Here is a 27,975-nt window from a genome sequence, read left to right on the forward strand (position 1 = left end):
AGTAACAAGGGAAAAACGACAAATAACATACAAGGGAACTCCCATAAGGTTAACAGCTGATTTCTCAGCAGAAACTCTACAAGCCAGAAGGGAGTGGCACGATATATTTAAAGTGCTGAAAGGGAAGAACCTACAACCAAGATTACTCTAACTAACAAGGATCTCATTTAGATTTGACAGAGAAATCAAAAGCTTTACAGACAAGCAAAAGCTAAGAGAATTCAGCACCACCAAACCAGCTCTACAACAAATGCTAAAGGAACTTCTCTAAATAGGGCACACAAGAGAAGAAAAGGACCTACAAAAACAAACCCAAAACAATTAAGAAAATGGTAATAGGAACATACATATTGATAACTACCTTAAATGTGAATGGGTTAAATGCTCCAACCAAAAGATACAGGCTCACTGAATGGATCCAAAAACAAGACCCATATATATGCTGTGTACAAGAGACCCACTTCAGACCTAGGGACACATACAGGCTGAAAGTGAAGGGATGGAAAAAGATATTCCATGCAAATGGAAATCAAAAGAAAGCTGGAGTAGCAATTCTCATATCAGACAAAATAGACTTTAAAATAAAGAATGTTACAAGAGACAAGGAAGGACACTACATAATGATCAAGGGATCAATCCAAGAAGAAGATATAACAATTATAAATATATATGCACCCAACATAGGAGCATCTCAATACATAAAGTAAATGCTAACAGCTATAAAAGAGGAAATCGACAGTAACACAATAACAGTGGGGGAATTTAACACCTCACTTACACCAATGGACAGATCATCCAGACAGAAAATTAATAAGGAAACACAAGCTTTAAATGACACAATAGACCAGATAGATTTAATTGATATTTGTAGGACATTCCATCCGAAAACAGCAGATTACACTTTCTTCTCAAGTGCACACAGAGCATTCTTCAGGATAGATCACATCTTGGGTCACAAATCAATCCTCAGTAAATTTAAGAAAATTGAAACATATCAAGCATCTTTTCCGACCACAACGCTATGAGATTAGAAATAAATTACAGGGAAAAAAACTTTAAAAACACAAACACATGGAGGCTAAACAATATGCTACTAAATAACCAAGAGATCACTGAAGAAATGAAAGAGGAAATCAAAAAATACCTAGAGACAAATGACAACAAAAACAAGACGATCCAAAAGCTATGGGGTGCAACAAAAGCAGTTCTAAGAGGGAAGTTAATAGCAATACAATGCTACCTCAAGAAACAAGAAAAATCTCAAATAAACAATCTAACCTTACACCTAAAGGAACTACAAAAAGAAAAAACAAAACCCAAAGTTAGTAGAAGGAAAGATATCATAAAGATCAGAGCAGAAATAAATGAAATAGAAACAAAGAAGACAATAGCAAAGATCAATAAAACTAAAAGCTGGTTCTATGAGAAGATAAACAAAATGGATAAACCTTTAGCCAGACTCATCAAGAAAAAGAGAGAGAGGACTCAACTCAATAAAATTAGAAATGAAAAAGGAGAAGTTACAATGGACACCACAGAAATACAAAGCATCATAAGACTACTACAAGCAACTCTATGCCAATAAAATGGACAACCTGGAAGAAATGGACAAATTCTTAGAAAGGTATCACCTTCCAAGACTGAACCAGGAAAAAAGATACAATATGAACAGACCAATCACAAGTAATGAAATTGAAACTGTGATTAAAAATCTTCCCAAAAACAAAAGTCCAGGACCAGATGGCTTCACCAGTGAATTCTATCAAACATGTAGAGAAGAGCTAACACCAATCTTTCTCAAACTCTTCCAAAAAGTTGCAGAGGAAGGAACACTCCCAAACTCACTCCACGAGGGCACCATCACCATGATACCAAAACCAGAGAAAGATACTTCAAAAAAAGAAAATTATAGGCCAATATCACTGATGAATATAGATGCAAAAATCCTCAACAAAATACTAGCAAACAGAATCCAACAACACATTAAAAGGATCATACACCATGATCAAGTGGGATTTATCCCAGGGATGCAAGGATTCTTCAGTATACACAAAGCAATCAATGTGATACACCATGTTAACAAATGGAAGAATAAAAACCATATGATCATCTCAATAGATGCAGAAAAAGCTTTTGACAAAATTCAACAACCATTTATGATAAAAACTCTCAGGAAAGTGGGCATAGAGGGAACCTAACTCAACATAATAAAGGCCATATATGACAAACTCACAGCAAACGTCATTCTCAATGGTGAAAAACTGCAAGCACTTCCTCTAAGATCAGGAACAAGACACGGATGCCCACTCTCACCACTGTTGTTCAACATCATTTTGGAAGTCCTAGCCACGGCAATCAGAGAAGAAAAAGAAATAAAAGGAATACAAATTTGGAAAGAAGAAGTAAAACTGTCACTCTTTGCAGATGACGTGATACTATACATAGAGAATCCTAAAGATGCCACCAGAAAACTACTAGAGCTAATCAATGAATTTGGTAAAGTTGCAGGATACAAAATTAATGCACAGAAATCTCTTGCATTCCTATACACTAACAATGAATGATCAGAAAGAGAAACTAAGGAAACAGTACCATTCACCATTGCAACAAAAAGAATAAAATACCTAGGAATAAACCTACCTAAGGAGGTAAAAGACCTATACTCAGAAAACTATAAGACACTGATGAAAGAGATAAAAGATGACACAAACAGATGGAGAAATATACCATGTTCTTGTATTGGAAGAATCAATATTGTGAAAATGACTCTACTACACAAAGCAATCTATAGATTCAATACAATCCCTATCAAATTACTAATGGCATTTTTTACAGAGCTAGAACAAGAAATCCTAAAATTTGTATGGAGACAAAAAAAAACCCCGAATAGCCAAAGCAATCTTGAGGGAAAAAAACAGAGCTGGAGGACTCAGACTCGCTGACTTCAGACGATACTACAAAGCTACAGTAATCAAGACAATATGGTACTGGCACAAAAAAAGAAATATAGATCAGTGGAACAGGATAGAAAGCCCAGAGATAAACCCACACAACTGTGGTCAACTAATCTATGACAAAGGAGGCAAGGATATGCAATGGAGAATAGACAGTCTCTTCAGTGAGCGGTGCAGGGATAACTGGACAGCTACATGTAAAAGAATGAAATTAGAACACTCCTTAACACCATACACAAAATTAAACTCAAAATGGATTAAAGACCTAAATATAAGACTGGATACTCTAAAACTCTTTGAGGAAAATATAGGAAGAACACTCTTTTACATAAATCACAGCAAGATCTTTTTTGACCCACCTCCTAGAGTAATGGAAATAAAAATAAAGAAATGGGACCTAATGAAACTTGAAAGCTTTTGCACAGCAAAGGAAACCATAAACAAGACGAAAAGACAACCCTCAGAATGGGAGAAAATACTTGCAAACAAAGCAACTGACAAAGTATTAATCTCCAAAATATATAAACAGCTCATGCAGCTCAATATTAAAAAAACAAACAACCCAATGAAGAAATGGGCAGAAGACCTAAATAGACCTTTCTCCAAAGAAGACATACAGTAGGCCAAGAGGCACATGAAAAGCTGCTCAACATCACTATTAGAGAAATGCAAATCAAAACTACAATGAGGTATCACCTCACACCAGTTAGAATGGGCATCATCACAACATCTACAAACAACAAATGCTGGAGAGGGTGTGGAGAAAAGGGAACCCTCTTGCACTGTTGGTGGGAATGTAAATTGATACAGCCATTATGGAGAACAGTATGGAGGTTACTTAAAAAACTAAAAATAGAACTACCATATGACCCAGCAATCCCACTCTTGAGCATGTACCCAGAGAAAACCATAATTCAAAAAGACACATGCACCCCAATGTTCACTGCAGCACTATTTACAATAGCCAGGTCAAGGAAACAACCTAAATGACCATCAACAGACAAATGGATAAAGATGTGGTACATATATACAATGGAATATTACTCAGCCATAAAAAGAATGAAATTGGGTCATTTGTAGATAGGTGGATGGACCTAGAGACTGTCATACAGAGTGAAATAAGTCAGAAAGAGAAAAACAAATATCGTATATTAACGCATATATGTGGAATCTAGAAAAATGTTACAGATGAACCGGTTTGCAAGGCAGAAATGGAGACACAGATGTAGAGAACAAACGTATGGATACCAACAGGGGAAAGCAGGGGTGGTGGGGTGGTTCTGGTGGGATGAATTAGGAGATTGGGATTGACATATATACACTAATATGTATAAAACTGATAACTAATAAGATAATAAAAAAATAAAATTAAATTAAAAAAATAGAAATAGAGCTGAAAATTTAGATGAAATTTAGATTTATGGACAATGTTTAGCACACCTTTAATTGTAGGTTTTTTAAAAGTTGAAGAAATTTATATAACCTACACAAATGGAGAAAGACAAACCTCTTCCTTTAAACTGTGTAAATGTAAGTGTTCTTGGTCCCACTGTCACTCATTCTTCGCTTCAGTCTGTTAAGTAGCCTGCAGCTTTTCTGAGAATGAGCTACTGGAAAATCACAAAGAAGATTATATAAAAGTTAAAATTGGATGACATTTTAATTTGAAAATGCCCAAACTATCAGCCTAATTTCAACTCTATCATTATGATTCTCTTTTTGTTCACTTAGGCACAGACAGCACCTGGTCCTGCTGCTCTCCAACAGGGATTCATTTACAGTGAGTACTACAAATCTTTACTCAATCAAATCAACCTTTGTTTTACAGTGACCATATTTTAAAATGCAGGTTGACATGATTTTGGGCATTTGAATATTTATATACTTGTTTAACCTTTATTTTCTTCTCAAAGTTCAAGGAAAAGGAAGCAAATAAAAGAGTTCAAGGGCTTGAGTAGGGCTGAAGTGCGTGAGGCTAATATATATACATTTGATATATCACCGGTGTGGCTGGTTTATGGGCAGATTATTAATATTGCTTGTTGTTTTATGTGTGCTCTTACACATTGGATTTAATATTGATAACTACAATTCTGGGATTAAAGTTTCTCCTCAGTTCTGTAAAAAGGAGCAGCAGAGAATACTGTGTATTTAGTTGGAAAATCTTAAAAATAACCAAGGACACTTTCAACAATGAGGAAGGAGAAATTTTTTTTAAAAGTGAAAAAACTTCAAAATAACTGAAAAGTACAGAAAATAATGACACCCACCACAGAGATTTAACATTCTCCACCTAGATTTAACAGATATTAAAAAATAAATCCTTATAGACACAGCCAATAACTATCTCTTATCCCTTCTCTTGTCTCCTCTTCCCACCTTTTCCAGTTTTTTCAACTTTCAGTATTCTAAAGTTGGTGTGTATCATTTCCATAGTGTTTTCTTGCCTTTTTAAACATGTGTGTATCCATAAAAATGTTTTTTTTAATATTCTAAAAGTTTACAAAATTGTATATTCTTCTTAATAAATTGGGAAGAGCCATTAATTAAGATGTTTTTGTAAATAGAATCAAAGGCAGATATATATATAGATATAGATATATGGCAAAAGTCAAATATTTTCCAAATTCATGTATTTTTCAATTGTTCACACATTTTATTCTAATATGTAAAATTGACATGTTCCTCAATTGGTGGGCAATCAGGTGGTTTCCCTAGATTTTTTTTTAAATAAATTTATTTATGTATTTATCTTTGGCTGCGTTGGGTCTTCGTTGCTGCGTGTGGGCTTTCTCTGGTTGTGGCGAGTGGTGGGCTCTACTCTTCACTGTGGTGCACGGGCTTCTCATTGCAGTGGCTTCTCTTGTGGCAGAGCACAGGCTCTAGGCATGTGGGCGTCAGTAACTGCAGCATGCGCGGGCTCAGTAGTTGTGATGCACGGGATTAGTTGCTCCACGGCATGTGGGATATTCCCCGACCAGGGATTGAACCTGTGTCCCCTGCATTGGCAGGCGGATTCTTAACCACTGTGCCACCAGGGAAGACCTTCAGTAGATTTTTAAACCATGTGCATTTTACAAATAATTTTTTTAATGATAAAATTGCTTTTAAAAAGAAATCTAGGCCTATGCTCTAGAGCCCGCGAGCCACAACTACTGAAGCCCGTGCGCCTAGAGCCCGTGCTCCGCAACAAGAGAATCCACGGCAATGAGAAGCCCGTGCACCACAATGAAGAGTAGCCCCCTCTCACTGCAGCTAGAGAAATCCCGCGCACAGCAATGAAGACCCAAAGCAGCCAAAAATAAAATAAATAAAATACATAAATTGAAAAAAAACTACTGAAAGGCTTATAGGACTGAATACAATATACCTTTGGCCCATTATTCCTCACTCCGGTCTTGTTCCATGGGCAACTGCTTTCAACAGTTTTAGCTGCCTTTTCTAGTTTTCATATTTAAAATACTTGGTGTGTGTTTTGGTAATTCTTTTTAATCATTAAGAAAAGACACAGTAGAAGATGTATCTCTTTTTTCTAATAGAAATACATTCAGACATAAACTTTTTGTTGTCAAAGATATCTCAAAGAGTGTGTGCTAAGAAGGTCAAGATTAAAGGTTTGATGTATATGTTGGCCAGTTATTCTCTGTGTGGTCCATGACTGTAGATTACAACCCTAACTTTTGTCATGACAGCTTTTCACATGTGTATTCTTTCGGTTTGAAACTTCTCAGAAAATAGGGAAGCAAGGAAAAAACCAGAAGTCTGTTGTAAAATTGCTGACAGTGGTAGAAATATAGGACTTAGGAGCTGAAATAATGACCTGTCTATAAAAAGTGTAACACGCTATTGAGGAGTTCTCTAACAGCTCTAGAAACAAAATTCTTAGCAAAGGACCATACCCACTGTACGGACAGTGGCCTTATCACTGGAGTTTGCAAAGAATTGCTCACTCTATTAGGATGGCTTGTTTTACTTTGTTTTGTTATTTAAATTTTGGAGCAAGGAGAAATAAAAAGTGGTTCAAGATCTCTTGGCTATTTTATTTAAGAAAAAGTCATGGAAGACTTTTTGAATTGGAGGACGTTTGCATTATTGATCTTACATTGTAAAATATTTCCAAGACTGTTATTTAAAAGTGGTAGTGAGTAGAAAAATTTATAAAGACTAAGGGTTGACAATTAAAAAAAGTAAAAGATAGGAAAGAAGATAATTTTTTTTTAATGGTAAGAGAATAATTTGTTATCGGTCATTTGTTTCCCTCAGAACCATGCCCAGATATAGCCCTATGTTTTTCTAAAATATTATTTTATTGTGGTAAGAACAAAAAACATGAGATCTACCCTCTTAAATTTTTAAGTGTATAATACGTTATGTTGACTGTAGGTACAGTGTTGTACTGCAGACCCCCTTGAGCTTATTCATTTTGCTAAACTAAAACTTTATGCTTATTGATTAGTAATTCGCCATTTCACATTCCTCCCGCCCCTGGATTTTACTCTTTGATTCTATGAAGTTGACTATTTTAGATACTTCATGTAAATGGAGTCATACTACGTTTGTCTTTCTGTGACTGGCTTATTATTTCACTTAGCATAATGTCCTCAAGATTCATCCATGTTGTAACATATTGCAGAATTTCCTTCTTTTTAAAAGTCCGAATAGTATTTCACTGTATGTATATACTACATTTTCTTTATTCATTCATGGCGGGGAATAATCTTAAGAGAAATAGCAAGACATGCTAAAGATTGACTTATCTGTTGAATTTTCTTAGATCAGCACTGTCCAATAGAAATTTCTGTCATGTTGGAAAATGTACTGCGTATGCTCTGCCCCAAATGGTAGCCACTAGCCACACGAAATGTGGCTATTGCAACTGAGAAACTAAATTTTAACTTTATTTAATTTTAATTAATTCAAATTTAAGTTTAAATTGCCAGGTGTGGCTAATGGCTACAGTATTGAACAGTGACGTTCTAGAGAAAGTATCACATAGACAGAGGTATGACATCTTCTCTTTTCTTTTCTTTTTATTATTTTGTTAAGTGGCAGAGTGACATTCAAACCCACTCTGGCTCTAGAACTCTTTTTTTTAAATTAATTTGTTTATTTTTGGCTGCCTTAGGTCTTCCTTGCTGTGTGGGGGCTTTCTCTAGTTGCGGTGAGCAGGGGCTACTCTTCTTTGCAGTGCACGGGCTTCTCATCGCGGTGGCTTCTTTTGTTGTGGAGCAGGGCTCTAGGCGCATGGGCTTCAGTAGTTGTGGCACGAGGGCTCAGTAGTTGTGGCTCGCGGGCTCTAGAGTGCAGGCTCAGTAGTTGTGGCACACGGGCTTAGTTGCTCCGTGGCATGTGGGATCTTCCCGGACCAGGGATGGAATCCATGTCCCCTGCATTGGCAGGCGGATTCTTAACCACTGAGCCACCAGGGAAGTCCCCTCTTTTATTTTAAATGTAATTGTGCTTTTTGATCTTTAATGTGTTTAAGAAAACATGAATATAGCTAGCATTCCGATTGTGAAAGTAGAAAGGAGAGAAAAGTTATAAAAGGAATGTTTTAAAAAACTGATCTATGCATTGTTTGAGAACTACTTAATATAAAACATGCTGCTGGTTTAATACCATTAAATTACATATATATGTGCATATAAAATATGATAAAAATAAAAATTTAACATATTCACACTAAGCTACATAATATAAAGCTACCTAATATATATACTGCTAATTTAATACCATTAAATTGTGTGTTTATGTACTTATGTTATAGATATATGATATATATTATATCTGACAAAAAAGAACATATGTACTAAAATCAACTCTAGAAGATGTGGGTATCATAATATTAATGAAAATTAAGGGTAATTTGAAATTTTGGTGGTCTTATGCACATTTATGCTATCTACCAATAAAGAAGAATTCAGAGTAATTAAGATAGAGGAAAAAACAAGGGAGAGTGACGGAGGGAAAGACCCATTAAAACAACTTGGGTCTCTTGCAAGACAGGATACTGCTTGATAAAGTGTGAAGAGAGGATAGAAGAAGGAACAAAACAATTCTTGAAATCTGTCCTTTTAAGTATTTTGAGTTAGGATGAACCAGAATTGATAGAGGCCTGCTTTCACTAATGAGAATTTAATTGTTTTGTGCAATGTTCCAATAATGAAAATACATTAATTGACAATTGATATTCTTATAAAGTAAGACTAAAAGGATTGAGATAGAATTTTCTACAAGGTAAATGATGAACATTGGAGTCAAATGGACATGGGTACAAACTCCGAGCCAGCTCTGTTGCTTAGTTGCTGTGTGATTTTGGATGAGTGACCTAACCTTTCTGACACTCAGTTTCCTTTATCTGTGAATTGGAGAGAATAAAAACAATCACTTCAAAGGTTTTTAGAGATGATGAAATGAGACAATGAATGTCAAGCAGTATATTAAAAGTTTAATACATAGAATAAGCCTTCAAATTGTAGTTAATATTAACTATTGATGAAAATGTTAAAAGAAATATAAATTAGAAGAAACAGAGCATTGCAAATTCCATGTGGTGCATTTCAAGTATGGTGATGAAAATATAACTTAGCAAATACTTTTGAAAAAGAGATACTATCCAAATACAGATGAATGGAGGTATGGAAAATTCCTGAGGGAAAAGTGTGAAATTTATGAATTTGAAGTAAGGAGGTTATTAGAGAAGATGTGAAAATTTTATTATAATTTAAAATCTCAGGAGGAAGGTTATGGAAATGGAGAAAGTGGTGCTTTAGAAAAAGAAGATTTATGGTGTGGGAAGGAAGCCTGAGTTGATAGGAAGTAGAAATGGAGAAAGTGCTTGGTTGTAGAATGCACACATGCTTTTAGGCTTTCTGGGAACAAGGCAAGGAAAATAATCCATCATGATCACTGAGGTCCTACATACAAAAGGGATAAACTCCGTAAAAGACCTATCTGAAGGCTTTTTTCATACACTATAATATCCCAGTGATGAAAGAAGAAATTTTTAAGAAGTGGCAGGAAATCAGAAATCGATAAGACACATGTGTGCTTTATATCTACTATATAAAGCGCTTTCTCCTAATTCATCTCCATAGTGTTCTCTTAAATCTCTTCTTGTTTGATTTCTAATAGGAAAACTCTACACTTGCAGCTCCTTTTTCTTATGTGTGTTTATTTCTCAGAATCTTGTATTTTGGTTTTTGTGTGTTGAAGTTATCTTGGTCAACAGATTTAATGGAATTTTCTCATTCTTCCTGATTTCTATGCAGCATGTGACATTGATGATCATTTCTTTCTTCTTGAGATTCTTTTCAGACTCCTCCTAGTTCTCTGATTAGTCCTTTCTGATCTCATTATTTTCTTTTTTTCTGGCCTTCCAAATATGTCTTCTCTTTGTTTCTGCTGTTAGGTCTCTTGTTTTTACATCCCCACTGTGACCATCTGATCCTCTTCCATGCCTTCAACCTTAATTTCTGTTCAGATTTCTCAAACGTCTATATAACTGGGCCTAAGTTTTCTCCAGAGCGTTAGTCCTACATTCCTAGTAATGTTTACCGCGTATCTGCATCTGGGTATCCTGACAGCAACTCAGACTTAACATTACTGAAACTAACTTATCAATTTCCAGGTCTTGGTTGTGCACCTCTATCTAAAGTTGCACCATTATTTTCTAAATCAGGCAGACAAGAAACTTCTGCCATCTTTGATTGTTCCATCTCTCTTGCCTGTTATATACAACCAGTTGCCATGCCTTGTAACTTTGCGGAGTTTTGCTATGCAGCGGTCTGTGAAGTAGTGTGAATGACCACTGAATGGAATTACTATATATTGAACCAAATGTAACAAATAGTGATTAGAAGGTCCATTAGAACCCTAGGCATTCCCTGATAGTAGGTCAGTCATGTGAGGGAATGAGTGTTGGAAATAAAGCCTGGCTGGACCATTAAAGTAGGAAGTTATGGAAGATGGAGAGAGCAAAGGGCCATGGGCCCAGGAAACTAGGCATTCACATAATCTCCAACCTCTTGACAAATGCGGTGCTTGAGGCATGCCTCTCACAACATGTTCCTCGGCAAAGCTTTGTTAGAGTTCTGTGAATAGCAATGTCTGTGTAAACATCTCTGAATATCCTAACAGACTCTCAGCACTATCTGGATATGAATAGGACAAGAGAAAAACATTTAGTTAAAAATTACAGATATGATTTCTTTAATTTTCTTTTTTTTCCCACTATAGAACATTTGAAAGGAAGTGATTTGAAGAGCAAGCTGGGCCTTTGTGATTGGCCCAAATAAAGTATAGTGTAGTGTTGTATTTTGTCACCTTCCTGCTTTTAATAAATAGAGGCTACATTTTGTCAGCTGTTTTCCTAAACCACACTTCCTGGAATCTCAGGGTTACATTTTGGTCATTTGTTTTTTTTTGAACTCCCTTCCCTTCTCCAATGGGTTGATAACAATATAGCAATGCCCATTTACGCAGTATCTTTTTTTTTTTAAGTAAAGCAAATGGATCTTTGCATCTTGCCTTACTGACAAGTTTGCAAATTACCAATCTTTGCTCTTTTTTCTCCCTCCCAGTTTTTCATGGTGGTAATTAAGGACTGTAAATTTCACTTTATCATTTGTGTTAGGAATAGTAGCATAAATCATAGTAATAGCGCCGTTCATTTCAGTAATGCCAGCCTGCCTGCAAATCACTTGTAAATTTGTTCCATGGATGTACCTCTATCAAATTAATCAAAAAACCACCTGCATACACTTCCTGAGCTTATTTCGAAGGCTTAGTAACAGTGAGGAAGAAAGACCATTGCTGACCTTTCCATTTTTATTTATTTGTGAGCTCTGAATGGCTCGTGCATACGTTTTCATTTTGAACCCTGGCTAACATCTAACTGAGCTTTTTATGTAATGCTTTTTTTTTTTAAACACAGGTTGGGATTTGTTCCCCAAATAATACCTGCCAGATCGTCCTACTGTGGTTCATACGTAATAATAATAATGTTTGATTGGACATAAAATTGTATTCCACTTAAGAATTTGTGAGAAGTAATACTTTTCTGCTGAAAAAGGATTTTTCAAGTGAGCATAATTGTTTTCCACGTTGGGAAGTTAGGCAACATTCACTTATGCTTGTCCCCTGTACCCAAGAAGGTGATACCAATGTGTTATTCTGAATATGGAGGAAAAAAGAGAATCTTTCCTTATGTGTTTTCCTTATGTTCCTGCTTATGCTTTCTGGACAATAGCTAAGACCACTCCAGTTCAGGTGAGGCTGGCTCCAGTGCACTGTTTATATAACATGTTGAGTTCTATCCTGGATATAGTGTCTTCTTTGGGGGAACTTCCTGATGTACAATATTCATGTCCAGCTTACTTCTTACTTATTGATCCTGCCCTAAGAGGAGAAAGGGGAATTTAAATTTAGTAATGGCTTACTGTTAGTCTTACCCTGAATCAAACATTCTTAGAGGAAGAAACACAGGTTATTTATTTTATTTATTTATTTATTTATTTATTTATTTTTTTTTTTTAGGTTATTTATTTTAATTTTACATTTGGAATTATGAAGATGAGACAAAATCCAGTTCTAGAGCTCAGATAATAAAAATACAATAATAAACATGATATACAACTTTATATTTTTGTGTATACTTTCCTTCGATTTCTGTTTCTGATATATAAACTTGGTTTTGAGAAGTTATTACCTGTATGTGGACTCAGTATTTCAGTGAGTTTTCATTGTAGAGTCTTTAAGGTTAGCATAAGAAATCAGACATAAGTATAGGGGTCTTAACTTTCATAAACAGCTTGCTTTTGCATCCAATTAAAAAGATAATGACAAGTTTCCTTTAAATTCTTAGTAGTTATAGTATTTAGTTTTAGTCTCGGTATATTTTCCACTCTAGTCTCTACTGTTTAATAGTCTATATTGAAGACTTCACACTTGCGAAGTTGGAATAGTCTTTTAAGCAAATCCACTCACTGTTTTTTCTCTTCTCCCTGGATGAACGTGTAATTGGCAATAATTTACTTCAAAGAATCTGTTTTATTAAAAAAAGAAGAGACAAAAGCAGCAGATGGCCTTGAATCTTGCTATTCTCTAAAGAAATTAAAGAAATAAAGAAATAAATATTTTATTTCTATGTAGCAAAATCAGAAAGCCCAGAGTGAGTTTGATATATTTTGAAATACTGTTAAATAATTCTTTCAGTAACCATTTTATAATTTAGTTCTAGGTATATATGCAATAATTCTCGTGGAGAAAAAGCTTTGGAAAGCAATGGATTAAAATATCAGGAAATTAAGTAGAGGTTTTAAAGAGTGACAGTTCTGATTATTATGGACTCTTTCATGTGTGTGGAAGAAGCTAGTCTTGAAAACATCTGAAAGCATACCCACAAAATAAATATTTGTTATCTGTAGATCTATACATTAAAAATATATTTGTAAATGTGTTTATAAATATGTATAAGATTAAAGCATTTTTTCATTGTCGAGTGTTGCAGTAATCCACTTTACCTAATATGAGAGAGAATAAATTAAAATTAATTTAGCCACAGGGAATCTTTTTAGCCTGTTGGATTTACTCTACTTATGAGACTGTAAAATATTTTAGTGTTACTTCTTAAAGATAAAAGCAATAAAATTAAATCTTGAAAGCCATCACATTTCATTTAACAATAAACCAGTGATTAACTGATAAGTTCTCAAAGATGGTGGAATAATGATCTTTCCTTCTACTCCTTTCACCTCTCTTCTCTTCGAAAATAAATCATTTCCAGACTGTCAACAAGCATGAGAAATTTCTAGCTAAAGATCTTTCTCTCTTGAAGACACTGAAAAGAGGGGCTTAGAGTGAAAAGTGCCATAACTACAATAGTAAGCGCCTTCCACCAAGAATAAATAAAAATTGCAAAGCCTGACAGTGAAGAGTACAGAGAGGAATTCAAGTGACTAAACCTCAAATAAAGGATTATCCTTGTTTGTGAGGAATCTATTCCAGTAAGAAATCGATCTAGGAACCTCTGCATACAAAAGCAGCTGGGCAGTTTTTTGAGCTATGGGGAAACTGCCACTGAGACCAGTAATCCTAACTGGGCAGTGACCTGCCAACAGGTCTTCAGGCCCCAGCAATAGACATATGCCTTTGCCTTTTTCTGTACAGTTATTAGGCCCTGAGTCTGTTTATTTAAAGAGCAGCTGTTCTAAATCAATGACACTCACACTGTCATTAAAATAAATCTGGTACTATATTTTTTACAGCTCTATTAACTTTACCATTTAACTTTCTACTTTGTAAAAGGGGAAAAATGAAAACTGAGAACTGTGAGTATATTGTTTGTTAAGTAGATGCCAACCGGATTAAAATCCCATCAACAGTTGTAGTGGTAACTGAGACAAAGTGACAGATTTAACACTGCTGTCTATTTATGTGTCAAATAGAGTTAAATGTTTTGCTGAATTCTTAAAATGGTTTGGCTCTGTAGTATCTAGCATAATCAACACTGAAAATTGGAGCACAATTTTGTCTGAATATGTGGAAAAAGGTATGTGCACTTGAGGATCAAGAAAATTGCTACTGAAAGTGGTACGTTAAAAAATGGGTTTGATTAATGAAAACAAAGTTAGTTATTTGAATATATTTGTTAGGCAGAAATGAATTCATTCATTCATTCTTTCATTCATTCATTTACCAGACTTTCACTGAGTACCTTTTATGGGCCTGGCTCCGTGTTAGGGGCAGAGGATACAAAGTCAAATAACATGTAGTCTCTGCTCTCTTGGAGCTTTTGCTCCAGTGACATGTATCCACTTTTTCAAAATGTTTTGTTAATTTAGTTTATATTGATTGGATTTCTTAAAAACAAGTTTTCTCCAAATTTTTTTTGGTATATGTTTTCTTTATATCTACTTTAAATATCTCTGCTTCTGTTTTGGAATAAAAAAAATAAAAAGCAGAGCAAAACAAAACAACAAACAACACCAAGCCATGCTACTACACTGGGAGTCTACAAAATAAGAAAACCCCCTTAGCTCCGAAAGGAAGAAAAAAATTTTTTCTTCTATGCTAAAGACTATACCTTTTCTTTGAGGATAGTTCTTTAGGTTAGAAGTTCATTGATACACGAGTGCCACCTGCAAAATCTGCTACAATATTAATAAACTAATACATTTCACATTTTTAGCTGTAGGTATACAATTTTATGGGGCATTATTATACAGGTTTAAATAAGAAGAATTTGGTCTTTATGTGAGAGCCATTGCAATCCATCCCAAATAGTAAATATTACTGTTTGAAGAAAGAAAATAGGCTATTAAACTGCGTTGAAGTCATCAATGTCAACTTTCAACTTTTCTGGCTCAGGTTTACCTGTATTTAGTATTATGAGTTCTACTCTGATTGAACACCCTTGGCATTATGTATGGGGCTTCATAAATATGGGGATTCACCGGCTGATTCATTTATTCAACAAATATTTTGTGAGCATTTACCACGTACAGGGTGTTGTTCATGTGGCTGGGGTTATATGTGTGAACAAGACCGTCAGAGCTCCTTCCTTCAAGGACCTCACATTCCAGGGGAAGTCTTGACTAGCAAAGAGTTCAGGTGGGGAAAATCCTAATGATTCTGTCCCACAGAATGAACCATCTATCTTCAGGGAATGAAACACTGCAGTGTGGGACTTAATAGCTCATACATTATTCTTTTAACTGATACTTAGTGTGCACCTACTGTGTGCAAGGCACTGTTCTAGGCATTGGATCTTCTCTTAATATTCAGATTTAGGAGATCTTGAATGGCTCCTAGGAATTTGTATTTTTCTAAGTACCTTACAATCACACAATTTTTTTTAAATGACCACTTTAATCAATTCCTTTCAAATATAAATGATCTTAGCTAGGTTTATAATAAGAACTATGTGACAGAAAATTCACAGTGGGAAGCAACAGCTAGTACACTATGATGATGCCTTCTATTATGTGTTGCTAATAGATAGAAGACTATTGTAATCTTTTTTTTTTTTTTTTGGCCACGCTACGCGGCTTGTGAGATCTTAGTTCCCTGACCAGGGATCAAACCTTGGCAGCTGAAGCACAGAGTCCTAACCACTGGACCACCAGGAAATTCTCTGTTGTAATCTTAATCAGACAAAGTTGATGGCCAAGATGGTGTTTCAGGAAGAATGTTGAAGAGCTTCACTTATTTTCTTGCTGGAATGAAAATCTATCCTAGTTACAAAGAAACTGTGCAGGAATGCCTCAGTTAGAGCCAAAGCTTTTCTCAAACAAGCGTCTCTGGTTCTACTCAAATGCTTAAACAAGCCCTTCTTTGACATTGTAGAAATAGTCACCATAAACCTTGAAGAGATTGGCCTGCAATATTTTTGAGGACCAGATTTTAATGTGGCTCCTGAATCAGGTTTAAATTTTTCCAATTAAAAGAAATAATAAACCATGAGCAATTCAGCAGGAAAAACAAGTAGGGTTTGAGAGGGTAGGTGGCAGGCTGATGATGCTGCAGTTGGGGAATCAAGGGAGCTCTCCTTTGTGGTAACACGTAAATGGCACATTGGTTCCCTCTTGCAGCTACTATATGGAATCTTTTGCTTCACCACTTAGAGCGAAATTTAAAGAATTTAGCAGCAGAATATCCAAATGTTGGGAGGTAGAGGAAGGGAAGGTGTGGGGGTGGGCGAAGAGCACAGAAATAGCTACCTCAATCTATGACAAGCGCGTTTACAATTTTTCTTAGGATCTTACCTGTTGCCTAATATAACAGGAAGGTCACTTGACAGAGTCACTTTGAGAAGCAAGAAAGATGATACTGTGAATAATTAAGGGTGTTAAATCAACCACGGTTATACAGTTCCCTGTGAATATACTCATTTATTCATATACTACTTGGCCTAATGCTCATTAGTCATTCCACAAATGTTAAGTGTGCTAGACAATGGGAACATGTTGGTGTACAAGGTGGGCATCCTCTTTGACCTCTTAGAATTGTATTCTTCTCAAGCAGAAGGGAATAGCAGATGGTAAGTAAAAAGGTTATTCCGCTGGATAATGATTTACTGCTATAGTCTGTGTTCTAAACATAGATCAGTTTTTCTGCAGTGCTTTCAGCAAATCAAAAACGGCATCCTGTTATTCTCTTGGTAAATGGTAAAGGGATTTAAGATGATTGCCTTAGGTGTCTGCTGTTACTCAAGAGTCTCTTTTATGAATGTAGCTAGAGTATCAGCTCTGTGAGGGTGAGGACTTTGTTTTGTTGACCCAATATGCCCAGTTCCTTGAAAAGTGTCTGTCACATGGCAGGCATTTAATAAATACTCATTGAATGACAGTCCAGAGCTTGATAAAGTCAGGAATTGATTTAAGTTTCTTGATATAGAAGCAAGTGGAATGAGGAGAAGATAATGGTGCTCTATTTAGATCCTAACATTTGTTGAAGCTCAGTGGGCTCAGATCTTTATACAAATATCTTTTTTCGAAAATGGCTTTTGGAAAAATGGCATCCTTATGATACACTTATCATGTTAAAATGAATCAAGAAATAATAGTCCTAATGGAGAACTCTTAGGAATTTCTGTTTTGAAAGTAGGTCAAGCAAGTTACTCAAGTTCGTCCTGGCAGCAGAATAGTATATTGTATTCCATTAATTTGACAATGGACCCTTTATTTTTATAGTGCTCTTAAAAAAGAAAAAATTCTAAAAAGGAGACAACTATTGGCAGCTCTATGGAGTTACAGTAGAGCTAGTTCCAGAGCATCCCTGGATAAAATTCCTCACATACTTTCTTCTCTAGATGCAGAATAGACTGTCAAGGGAAATGACCATGATCAGCGGAATATGTTTATCAGACACCATAGATTTTGACTAATGGGTCTCTTCATAGAAGTTGTCAGTTGTCCTGTGGACAACATTGTTACAGCAGTTCTCCGAACAGTTTTTTAAAATTGAGTTGTCTCAGTCTCTGAGGGAGTGGAGTTGGAAGAGCAGAGAAGGTAATTTGGCTCTTGACCAGCACTGTTTTTCCAAATGGGTAATTTTTAGAATGGGATTGTCAGTGATTCTGGCCAACTTCAGTTAATATTAGATTCTTCATTAGGGTTGACAGGATCTGTCTGGGAACGGGGAAAGAAGTCTACGGGGAGATAATCTAAGTGAAAAAGGAATCCAGTATTCTCTATCTGGGACATGGATTGTTTCCAAAACCTATCCCTTTTATGCCTTATATGAATAAGCATTAATGAGATGAACCATTTAAAAAGGGAAAAATTGATGTCAGCAAAAAATTTCTAAAAACTTACAAAACTGATAAAATAGTTGTTGATGAATGAGGAGTGAATGTGACCAATATAATAAATATGATCAGCTTCTGAAATGGTGGCAAAGAATGAAATAATTAACTCGAGCAGGTAGGGGCATATGAAGTCCATTAGAAATTGTCTCTGTGATTCAGGTCAGGTTCCTTGGGCTAGGGTGGCTGCTTAGCAGGTCTCCATGGTCTGGGTTTGCCTGCCAGGGATCAGCATAGATATTAACAACTACAATAAAGTTAGGGCTAATGAGCGAACAAAGCTGTTTCACTTGCTTTTCCTTAGAGCTCCAAGCATGAAGAACCAATGTTTAGGTCAGCAGTATCATTATGCCCTTATAAAAATTAGCTCTTTGTACAAATTGAATCTGACATTTTATATGTTTTATAGAAGACCATAAATACTTTCAACGCTTTATAAATAATAAAACTGTGAATGGGGTGAATACTCAATGGCATTACTAATAGGTCTTCAACTTAGGAACCATGACTGACAAGCTTGCCTTACAAAGCAATTATATCATTTTTGTCTAATTTAAACTTTGGTTCTATTTGTTTAATGCATTAAATCTGCCAATTGAAAATTATTGCTGTTTTGATTATTTCCTCCTAACTATGAAAGTAAGAGCCAAGTTCACAATTTAAAGTCAACACTACCTGGAACCGGTGGAGTGGAAATATATTTCTTCCTTGGGAATATTTTCCACCTGGTATTGATAAAATGAATTCGTATGCAATTCATGGATCAGGGATTAGAAGAATTTATGAAGCCCTCTATTCAACGCCACATGAAGAGACAGAGGATGGACAAGGCCTAACTTGTAAGTATGCAAATAATTTGATTATATTGACTTTCAGGTTTTACCTACAATGAGTTGTGAGAGGGAGATAAGAGCTTTAACAACAACTCCTTACGTTTTTTTATATCCCAGAAAGATTTTCATTGCATTTCCGGTAATTAGAATAAGTAGCTCTATTCACAAATAGTGAGATTTTTACCAAATTTATTTTAAAATATTTTCTGGTTTATACTTTAAGAGATAATTGGAACTGAAAATGCCAAGGAACAATTGTAAATTATTTAAGCTTTCTAAAATGTAGAATTAAATCTACCAAGTAACCTTTCTTGTGTATTTCTCAGCCCTCCATAACTCCAACCCAAAATCCAAACATGGTTCTTTTTGCAAATATTCCCTATGTATTATATTTTATAAATATTTGAGATTTTTGTTTTGATACCTGCTCATTTCAGATGCTACACATTTTGGGGGGAAGATAATTTAAGCATTCATCATTTTTTTCACAGTGCCTAAAATTAAAATAGCTACACATAACATTATTAATCAACTACACTCAAACTACACATAACATTGTTAATCAACTATACTCCAATATAAAATAAAAAAGTTAAAAAAAATTAAAAACTACACATTCATGTAAAATTATAAATATCTAAGTATGTGTAACATATATACATATATAGTTTTTTATATTCTTTATGTATAGCACAGGTGAATTATTTTCAACATTTTTGTTTGACCTACTTTTTATACTTTAACAACTCTGTCATTTGCATCAACTCCTACATAATTGGAAATGAATCTACATAGCAGTCAACTTGAATCAGCTTCCTTCAGGCTGTACTAGGCACTGTACAGGACTGTATGATTTCTGTTTGCTTTTATGAATGATAGTAGTAACATTGCCGCTGGTAGTAAAAGCTTGCATACTTTGATAATACATAGGTAAAGCTCATTTTACAGGAGTGTTGTATGACTGAAAGTACTTAATTAGTATACAGTATTTCTGTGTGAGTTGAGTGAGCGTGTTTTGTAGTAATCGGGGACTCACAGAAACTACCAATAAGACATGAGAGGATACTTTTATTATTGCATGGCGAACCTTGGATTCATATTATCTTCACATGTCTTAGAATGTGAATTCAACAAACTGCTCATATAAACTTTTTTCAGTGAGATTTGAATTAAGAAAAATATATTATATATGTATATATAATCATTAATTAGCATAGAAATAATGGTTTCTCACTCCTCAATGACTATTGTGGCAAGTTCTGTACTTGTATACATAAGAAAAATTATACATGTATGTAAAAAAAGATGTGATATATTATTATAAATATCATTTTAAAATAAAATAATAGATATATTAATGAACAATGTTTAAAGTAATTAAAGCATGTATATGTGTCTCTTTTAAATTTTATTTAATGAATAAATAAAACCATGGCTGTGTATTGAATACTTAAAATTTGAATTTTTTTCTATGTGACCTGAAGCCATCGCCTTGAGTATTTTAAACCTTTCAACTTGAAGTGGATTATGGGAAACAACTGGGAGAAGCCAGACTCAGAGCTGTGGAAAGAGTTTTGCTGTGATCCTTTACCTTCTGACAACACAGGTTATAACTCATAACGAAAAGCACTTAACAAATAGAACTCCATGTACCACCACCTTTTGGCCTCAGTTGGACAGCTGAAGTAAAATCATTGTCTGCTACCACTGTAAACGTTCCAACAACACGCCAGCAATAAATCGTCTAATTGAACATGACTTTTCTGCTGTATCTTTTACTAATAATGTTTTTTTAAAAAATAAACGATAAGAGAAAATAATTGTTAGGGTGCTTCTTTCCCATCAACTCATCCTTCCTGGCAACTTTTCTTTTCCCTGAAATAGATCTTTGGAAAGTCAAGAAAGAGCATAAGATGTTTCTGTTAAAATTCCAGTGATACATTGTATAGTGCTGAGACCTGAAGTAGAAAAATGAACAGCTGCAAATTTTGCACTAAGGACATTTCAGTGCTTTGAAAACATGGAGGTGAATATTACAGCTTCTACTCAGTGTTACACTTTAATATATTATTTAATTTCTAAATATGACAGTTTTCTTGTAGGGGTGGCATTGCAGGTCATCTGTCAGAATAAATGTTAACTTAACCTAAAATACTCTGAGCAATATTGGTTGAGTGAACTAAAGTCCATTAATCATTACATTATTAAATTATTGGGCACTTGGATTCAGGAATGTTTTGTACGTTAAAGGTATATCTAGTCTTCTTTGTCCAGCTACCAACACTTTCACTGACTCTCTGAGGAACCAATTTATTTATATACCAATAGTTATATTTAGTTGTATATATATTTATGTGTATATATATTAATATATTCATTTATTTATATTTTTAATATACATTTATTTATTTATATTTATTTATATACCAATAGTTGATTTTGAGACCTTCAGCTTAAAGATAGACTGTTTTTTTCCATATCAGCCTTTGAATTTGGGTGGCATGGAAAAGAAGAGGAGGGTAATAGCACCAATCAGTTGCCAAGCATAAATGCTGGCCAAAGATTTTTGTGTTGCCCTGGAGTGAAGTGGAATCTGATCCTGAGAAATTTGCCTGTCCTCTTGTTCGCCTCTCTGAAGACAGTTTAGATTACTTATAAATTAAATCCTTGTTTAGTTAAAACTTGTTCTAAATAACACTCTGTAGTTCTAATCTTGTGGCAACATCACATTCAGTTCTGGGGATTGCAAAAGTGAATATTCTTAACAAAACAAACAAACGATGACAATAGCAAATAAACAAAAACTCGAGAATTTAATGAATAGCAACTTCACTTGGAAACTTATATGAAGTACTCCAGTCCTGAAAGAATGAATGAAAAACCAAATTCCATTATTTCTGAGCTCTTATTATGGTAAGCCAGTTCTGTTATAAATCTCAAAATTCCCAACACTTCATGTTTCAGTTTGAAAACATACTATAGTTTAAATATATAGTGCAGTGAAATTCAAGTGTGAAACCTCCCCCTCCAGACCACCAGCCTTCCTAGCTGGAGTGAGAATAGCATATTCTCAGTTCCTGATTCATCAAAGTCCGGTTTTCAGGTGTTTTGATGATTAAATCTGGTGAGAGGCCATCAATTTTATACAAAGGTTTCTCTGTAGGGCTGTCTTGTCATACACTTCTGTAAATGGGAGTTTGGGAACTTTAAATGAAAGAGTGTGAAGTTTTCTTTGTGAGGGTTATTAACTGAGGGACTCTGGATTAATTTAGCAGCCAGGTCTGTTCTTTCAGCCATAAGCCATGCTGTCAGAGAAACTTAATTACACTTTAAGTGGGATGCAAATGAGTTGTGACACTACATCATTTCACATGAAAGGTTCATTACTTACATTAACTTGCACAATGCTTGCTCCTAAACCTAGACTCATTACAATATTCCTGGGATTTTTTTTTTTAAACATAGCTAAATACAAGTAGGGTTTTAACTTTTAATAGCCTGTTTCTTTCTTAATATTTAATACTACAAATGTTCACTTTATTAAATTATTATGAATTGAGCTACTAGATACATGAATGTATTAAGGCTGGCAGGAAAAAATTGTTCTACCACTTGTTTGCTCAACTGCACATTCTCAGGACCAGGTTATTCTTTAAAGTAACTTTATATCAGTAACTTCTTTAGCATTGATATCCATGACTTGAAACAGGAAATTTAACAAGCTTTAAAATCAGAAGTCTGAGAAATTTTATCCTTAGAGCTTAACAGATTTTTTTCTGAGGATCAGTTGGGTGATTTGGGGTGAGGAAATATATAAATATAAACATAAAAACAAGTTTCATAATGATAATTGAAAGCTTAAGTGATAGGGATAAATCAGTCATGACTTATGTGACAAGGTGTTAGGACAAGTACAAACAATACATTTGATCCTATTCTGAAGAAATAGTCAAATGGTCCTGAATTCTAAGGGCAGAGAGAGTTCATTTTAGATTCATCCCTCTATTCTCTGATGTGGTAATAGAGTTTTAGGGAAAATTAGTTGTTTCTTCTTAACATAGTCAGTCACATAATCAATCGAGTGCTTGACAGTTGTTCTCAAGGATAGGTAGTAGGGAAAACAACAATAGCAAACTTTTGTCACCTGTTATGCTCTTGGCAAAGTCCTAAGCACTTTACTTGTATTAGCTCATTTAATACACACAAAAACCCTATGAGGCAGGTACTGTGTCCCCATTTTAGAAATGACAAAACTGAGAAAGTTAAGCAAGTTGCCCAGAGTCGCACAAGTATGAGAGCCAGGATTCAAACCTACTCAATTTTTAAAGCCCATGCTTTTTAACCACTATGGCATACTACCCAAGTTGTACAAGGGATTTTTATATTTATTAAATATAATAGAAAAAAATGTAAATAAATGAATGATGGGATCCAAGGAAATCATAGTGGAGAACAGATCTTTATTCTGTTAATTGAGGAACATGATTTTTTTTTAAATTGAAGTACAGTTGATTTACAGTGTTGTGGAGGAACATGATATTTTAGTGCTATCATACTATGTCTGTTTATTCAAGTAAATTCCTAGGGGTTAGAGTCAAAGATTCATTATAATTTAATATACCAACCACTAGATGCTGTTTCATTTTAAGGCACGTGTCTGTCTTTTTCCCAATGAGTAGTTCATGGTATTTATTACAAATAGACTTTGATATCAAACTGGAACAGATTTGGAAAAGTGAAATATATTCTTCATTTGTAAAATTATAGAATAAGTTAAAATCATGTAATGCATTGAGCTGTTTTGCTATAATTTAATATACTGAAATTGTAGTTTATTAACTAGTACTTTGGTGTTTGAAAGAATTATACAATTTTTAAATCCAGATTTACCTCCTCATATCATAACATGACCATTCCATCTTTTAAATGTTAGGAAATCTGCTCCTAAATTGAGGATAATATGTATGCAATGAAATTTATATTCCCTGTTGTGCCAATCATCAGTTTATTGCCTCTCAGCTTCAAATCCATCCTGCATTGCCTGCTCTGCAATACAGAAGCTGGATCCTATAATCATTTCTTACTTTCAACAGGCACAGTGTTAAGCTAAGACAATAGAGGGCAGTGGAGAGACATTGGAGGAGGACAGAGTTTCTCTTCCTGTTTCTAGTATTTTCTGTTTGTCTTTTATTTGCTTCTTCTGCATGGCTTCCAGCAATGCATGAAAGGAAGAAGCATCCAGGTGCACCCCACCCTAGCTATACTCCTAAAACACCCAATTTCTTGGGGAGCTGGCATTCCTGGCACTCATCAGGTGACCATCTCATTGCCAATTTGAACAGTATGCCCCCTGACCGAAATGTTCATGAAAATGCATCTGAAGTTGGAGAAGAATATTAGCATTTTAGAGGTAGAAGAAACCTTAGGGGTCATCTAGTCTAAACCTTCCTTTTTGTAGGAATCCAGAGAGGTTTATTCCATGTGTTGTCACACCTTTTATGTAGCATGTAGTACTTTTAAATCTTCCCTTTCAGGGTTTATATTTAAGTAATGATACTATTTATAATTATTTAAAACATTCAATTTGAATTGCAAAGGAGCTTTTAGTTATCTTGAATTTTAATGGGTATTTATTGACTTTCTACAAATTCTCCAAGCGTTTCATGGACAGTAAGAATAAAAAAGAGACACTTATTTTCTAAGCTAAAACAAAATATAAAACCACAATGAAGCAGTAAACCAAGATAGAATATGATAAAACCAGAAGAGTTATGCAGAAAGAGACTGGAGATCATATTTGGGGAATAAAGAGTGCTTTCATGAAGATGACAGACATATTAAGAGGCCTTGAAGAATGGGTAGGGTTTGAGAGTTAGACTTGAGGAGTGGGGAATAAGAGTATATGGATGGTATAAAGCATAAACAAAGGTTCAGAGGCAGAAAAATCTTTCACATTGGGATGTAAAATGCCCTCCAGCTTGTTTTACTGTGGGCATAGGCTAGTTATGGGAGAATAGTGGGAAAAGTTGGCAAAATTACTGATTTTTGAATTCTTGTAGATCATGACACATGGTATCTCAATAAAAAATCAAGAAAATGTAAGATGAAATGAGTTGAATAAATGAGTTAATCATAATTATATTCATATAAATTCAAATACATTAATAAATTACACGAATTAAATAATAGACCTTTGAAAGAAACCAAATTCTTCATCTTTGGCCTCTGAAAAGAACTTTAAAAAGAGCTAAACCATTTTGGATATGACATTAATATAAAGATTTATCACTGAATCATATATGAAAAATTTGGTTTCATTTTTAGCAATCCTAAAATTATCTTCTCCATCGTTGAATTGAATGTTAAACATTATATCCAGTAAAAACAATTTAAATGGCTTGGTGTTTTTGGTTGGTAGGGATTAGATAACCTAAAGAACTTTCAGTTATTAAAAACCTCGAAATACTACACAGAACATAACTGTTCATTTAAATGCCCACAGGTGAATTTGAAAAATCCCTAAGGAGATAAATGATGAGGAAACAAAGCCCCAGCTGATGTGGCAGCTGCCTTGGGAGGTGGGAATGGGGGTGAGGGTTGGTTCCATCTCTCAGTTATCAAGAATTGGAATTTAATGGCCCTGTAGGAACAGAAAACGGCACTGTGGATACACGAATCAGGGAGTTGAAAATGAAATAGAGAGAAGGTAGTTCCGGTTCCGACGTGCGGATCTTCATTCCTGGTGTTCAGTTGTCGCGGTTGGTGGGCAGTAAGTGAGACAAGACGCTGCGGAGTGTGCTGGCGCTTTGTCAGACTGCCCGGAGGACCATAAGTACTGCTTCACGCAGGCAGTTTGAAAATAAAGTTCCAGAGAAACAAAAGCACTTTCAGAAGGATAATGAAATTCCAGTGCATCTAAAGTGTGGGATAGCTGATACCCTCCTGTATAGAGCCATCATGATTCTTGCAGTTGGTGGAACAGCGTATGCCATATATCAGCTGGCTGTGGCTTCATTTCCCAAGAAGCAGGATTGATTTCAGTTTATCCTCCCAGCAATCAGTTGGTTCAACTCCATTCAGCTCTCTGTGGACCAGTATCTGATAACTGACTGAGTTCTTCTTTGGCAATCAATATTTATTGACCTGTACTACCTGCCACCAGTAAAGCAGTCTTTACCATGAAAAAAAAAAAAAGAAAATGGAATGGAAAATAAAATGAAAAACTATGGAACAGTTGCAACAACAGTGAATAAGTCAAGGGTGAACTGGAAAAATATCTACTCACTGGCACAGAGAGTCAGCTAAGCAACTTACCTGTTTCGGCCTGAGCTGGGAGTTGGGGTAGCAGAATTCTCCTCTGAGAGTTTATGAATGTTGGCCCACCTTCACATTCATTATGAGAATGCATAAACAAATTTTGTCACATTAATTCATCAAAATAGAACAATTAAAATTATGAGTTATAGCCAAATAATCAGTGTAGATAATCTCAAAAGTATATGTATAGCATAAGTACAGTATGCTACTATTTTATAAAGAATAGACACATGCAAGATGACACATTGTATACAAATACAGAGTTTATAGGTAAAATTATAAGAACATGGTTAGAAATAATGGCTTTTGGATAATGGCTATTTTGAGAGAGAAAAGATGAATGGAATTTTTTCTTCAATTGAGTGTGTTAAAAAATGCTTAAAGCAGGGAATTTAGGTGATACAAACTTTATTAACACTTGATGAAGCAGACCATCTCTATTCAGAAAACTGCAAAATGGGGTGGAAGGCAGGAAGCTGTTATAGGATAAAGATAAAGGACAAGGAAGAGAAAAATATAAAATATCTAATTGGCTGGAGCCACATAGTCAACCTTGTTTGGGGTGAGAAGGGAAAAGGAAATAACTATAGAGCTCAGAGTTGGCTTCATGTTTGGGGATTGGCTGACTGGCTATACTGCATTTCTGGTCAAGTGGAACATTTACAGGGACAAGAAAGTTCACCTAAGTTTCAATTTGCTCACTTGGTACCCAAGGCAGGAGCAGCTCCATCTTGGGCCTAGAAAGTTATTATAATAGGTGGTAGATGTTTATTATATCCTTACTTTTTAATATAGCTGAAATATTTCATTATATTAATTAAAACAACTAATGACAGCATCTTTTTTTTTAATTTTTAAATTTTTTTTATACTTTTTTAAAATTGAAGTACAGTTGATTTACAATGTTGTGCTAATTTCTGCTGTACAGCAAAGTGACTCAGTTATACACATATATACATTCTTTTTTTATATTCTTTTCCATTATGGTTTATCCCAGGAGATTGGATATAGTTTCCTGTGCTGTAGAGTAGGACTTTGTTTTTTATCCATTCTAAATGTAATGGTTTGCATATATTAACCCCAAACTCCCAGCATCTTAATTAATATAATTTTAATATCAAATAAAAAATTATCACACTGGCCTCACACAACAAATTTTCCTAATATCCTTTATGGATGTGATTTTTAAAACTATGTAAATCACAAGATTAATAGTAAATGTAAACAGAAGAAATTATAAAAGTATAGATAAAATGTTTGAATATTCTAAACAGATAATATCGTAGATTAATATCCCATAGAAATGATGATATTTTGAAAATAAAACCACTTTTGGAGTTAGAAGGCTTTTTAGAGTTAATGTCTCTTCTTTTTTTCACTTTATTTTTTGCCAGATGATAAAGCCCTAGGTGCACAAAGATTAAGGAATTTACTGAAACCACTCATTAGTCAGGATCCAATTCTTTTGTTCCCTAATCTAAGTAGGCCTCAATACTTTAGACTTCCTTCTTGCTAGATTATATGTTTTAAAATAAAAAGAAACCTGAAACTATACTGATCGTTA

General features: G+C 34.7%; 1 protein-coding gene and 1 pseudogene across 6 annotated transcripts in view; both read left to right on the forward strand.

The window, feature by feature from the left end:
* C5H4orf33 (chromosome 5 C4orf33 homolog) overlaps positions 1-27,975 on the forward strand; it is a 202,442-nt gene that overhangs the window by 68,615 nt on the left and 105,852 nt on the right. For 3 of the 6 annotated variants that reach the window (XR_009503487.1, XR_009503492.1, XR_009503488.1), the window contains 3 exons: positions 4,686-4,734; positions 18,902-19,100; positions 20,579-20,848. The gene's annotated coding sequence lies outside the window, so the exon portion shown is untranslated. Of the gene's footprint in view, positions 1-4,685; positions 4,735-5,342; positions 5,360-18,901; positions 19,101-20,578; positions 20,849-27,975 lie in introns of those variants that run through there. The other 3 variants (XR_009503489.1, XR_009503491.1, XR_009503490.1) reach the window with 2 other exon arrangements.
* Positions 16,919-26,129, forward strand: LOC132366288 (cytochrome c oxidase subunit 7A2, mitochondrial-like; annotated as a pseudogene).

This window comes from Balaenoptera ricei, chromosome 5 (assembly GCF_028023285.1).
Source record: "Balaenoptera ricei isolate mBalRic1 chromosome 5, mBalRic1.hap2, whole genome shotgun sequence".
Taxonomy (NCBI): domain Eukaryota; kingdom Metazoa; phylum Chordata; class Mammalia; order Artiodactyla; family Balaenopteridae; genus Balaenoptera; species Balaenoptera ricei.